Consider the following 2,506-nt stretch of genomic DNA (forward strand, 5'->3'; position numbering starts at 1 on the left):
GTACATGCTCATATCCTTGAAGATACATCATGGAAGTGTTACAGCCTTCAAACTGCAAAGCAGCAAGATGTTCTTCCTTTATCTTGAGTTTCAGCTCATTTTTCCTTTGCATCTCAGCGATTTCCTCTGGGGTGGCTAGTACAGGTGATGATTCTGCTACAGGTGGTGATTTACCAGAAGTGCGGAGTCAACCCGAGGGCAGGTCAGTAGTGATGCAGCTCCCGCCGGGCCGCAGCTCCCGCCGGGCCGCAGCTCCCGCCGGGCCGCAGCTGCAGCCGGAGCTCCTGCCCTCCCGCCCTCCCGCCGGCTGTAGTGCATCTTTTTACTACTAAGCATAAGTAGAGTTCCTCCAGCAATCGGGTGATGAGATTATCCACGTTCAGCTCCCCGTCCGCCATCTTGTCGGCACAGTCTCTGACTGTAGGGAATCCTTTCTTCTTTGGGTTCCATCTCTCACCCTTCTGTTGAAATGACTGTAAAGTAAAGCCACTCCAGGGCTGCCTTGATCTTCCTTCCTTAGGAACCAGAACGCAACGGGACTCCGCTGCGGAGCGGAGCGCAGGTCCGTTCCTGCGCGGAGTCCTCGCACTGCCTCCACCGATCAGCCTGGGCGAGTGCCATCGGTATATATTTTTTTAATCTTTTTTTGGTATGTCTTTTGAATAATATGTCTAATTAATGTGTCTTCCTTCCTGGATAGGATACTATCCAGTATCCTATTACTCACAGCATTGTTATTCAGGATAGACCTTGAAATGGTCTTTTTAACTATAAATAAAACATTCCTCAATTTTTCATTCCATATGATTGTCCCCACACTATGGTAGAGAAATCACTAAGTGCAGCAAAGTTGAAAGTGGTAGGTATTTCCAGCACATTTATCTCTTGTGTTACTGAAGATGAAGTATCTCGGATATTGGGTTTTCTTTGTCTAGAGAAGCCACTGATGGTAGGGAGGGGTTGCTCTTGGAGCAGGTCAATCTCAATAGTTAGTGTACGGAAGTCCCTATACAAGGTATGTATATAAATTTGGGATCACTGAGGAAATATTCTTCCGTGTGAGAGGGAAAAAAACACCCAACAAAGAAGGGGATGAGACAGGAAATTGGAATCCTTAAGGAATCTTCTAAAATAAGCCTCTTTCATGTCTCTCTTCTGTGTTTTTAAACTCAGACGGTGATTGTCCTGAGTTTATTCTTTAAAAGCATTTTCTCCAGTATTGTAATTGCTAACTACCATTCTTTCATATGCAAACCTATCTTCTAAGGTGTCATTGGGAAGGCAGGCCTTAACCATGCTGAGTTTTTCCATATTTGTTTCCATCCCCCCCCCCCCAAAAGGTGATCCAACAGAATATGGAAAGTAACAAACAATATTACTAGTACTACATTTAAATAAAATTTTACTGAAGATTATCCAAAATCAGCTAGAAAGAACAGTGCATTGACAGAGAATGGCCTGAAATTCAACTTGGATTTAAAAGAGGTTGTGGCAGCAGGGATATCATTGCTGATGTCAGATGGAGCTTGGCTGAAAACACAGAATATCAGAAGAATGTCTATTTGTGCTTTATTGACTATACAAAGGCACTTTAACTGTGGGAATCATAAAAATTATGGCTAACTTTGAGAATAATAGGAATTCCAGAACACTTAACTGTGCTTGTGTGAAGCCATTATCTAGACCAAGAGACGTTTTTTGTCCAGAGTGAGGGATTCCCTGCATGGTTGAAAATCAAGAAGGGTATGCATCAGGGATGTATCCTTTGTCCATACCTATTCATGCTGTATGCTGAGCAAATAATTTAAGGAGATGGACTTTATGAGGAAGAATATGATTTTGGCGTATGAGGAAGAATCATCAACAACCTGTGTTACGCAGATCACATGCTTCACTTTCTGAAAGTGAAGAAGACATTAGGTACTTACTGCAGAAGAGCAAAAACTACAGTCTTTAACAAGGATTACTTATCAATATCAAGAAAACAAAAATCCTCACCACTTAGTTAAGATAGCATGGTACTGGTACAATGACAGATAGATCAATGTAATAGAATTGAGAACCCAGCAATCAGCCCATCTACTTATGGTCAACTGATTTTTGACAAGGAGATGAAATCAGTTAAGTGGGGAAATGACAACCTTTTTACAAATGGTGTTGGCAAAATTGGAAAACTATCTGCAGAAGACTTTAAGATCCTCACTCTGTATACAAAAACCAACTCAAGGTGGATCATGGACCTAGGACTAAAACCCAGGACTATAAACTTCACAAAGAAAAGCTTGGAAGAACTCTAGTAGTCCTAATCCATAACATAAACAGTCTTCCAAGTATCCTGAAAAATCTACAACCAGGAGAAGATAAAATAGATGAATGGGACATTCTAAGAATCAAATCCCTATGCATATCCAAAAACTTCTCCAACAGGGTAAAAAGGGAAGCCACAGACTGGGAAAAAGTATTTGGTAATGACATGTCAGATAAGGGACTTATATACAGAATTTAT

The 2,506-nt window shown here is 41.4% G+C and overlaps 1 pseudogene; it reads left to right on the forward strand.

The window, feature by feature from the left end:
- Positions 1-332, forward strand: part of LOC102866553 — a 16,719-nt pseudogene extending 16,387 nt beyond the window's left edge.
- Positions 333-2,506: the final 2,174 nt, after the last annotated feature.

Source organism: Elephantulus edwardii, unplaced genomic scaffold (assembly GCF_000299155.1).
Source record: "Elephantulus edwardii isolate Elephantulus edwardi_28Jun2011 unplaced genomic scaffold, EleEdw1.0 scaffold00234, whole genome shotgun sequence".
NCBI lineage: Eukaryota > Metazoa > Chordata > Mammalia > Macroscelidea > Macroscelididae > Elephantulus > Elephantulus edwardii.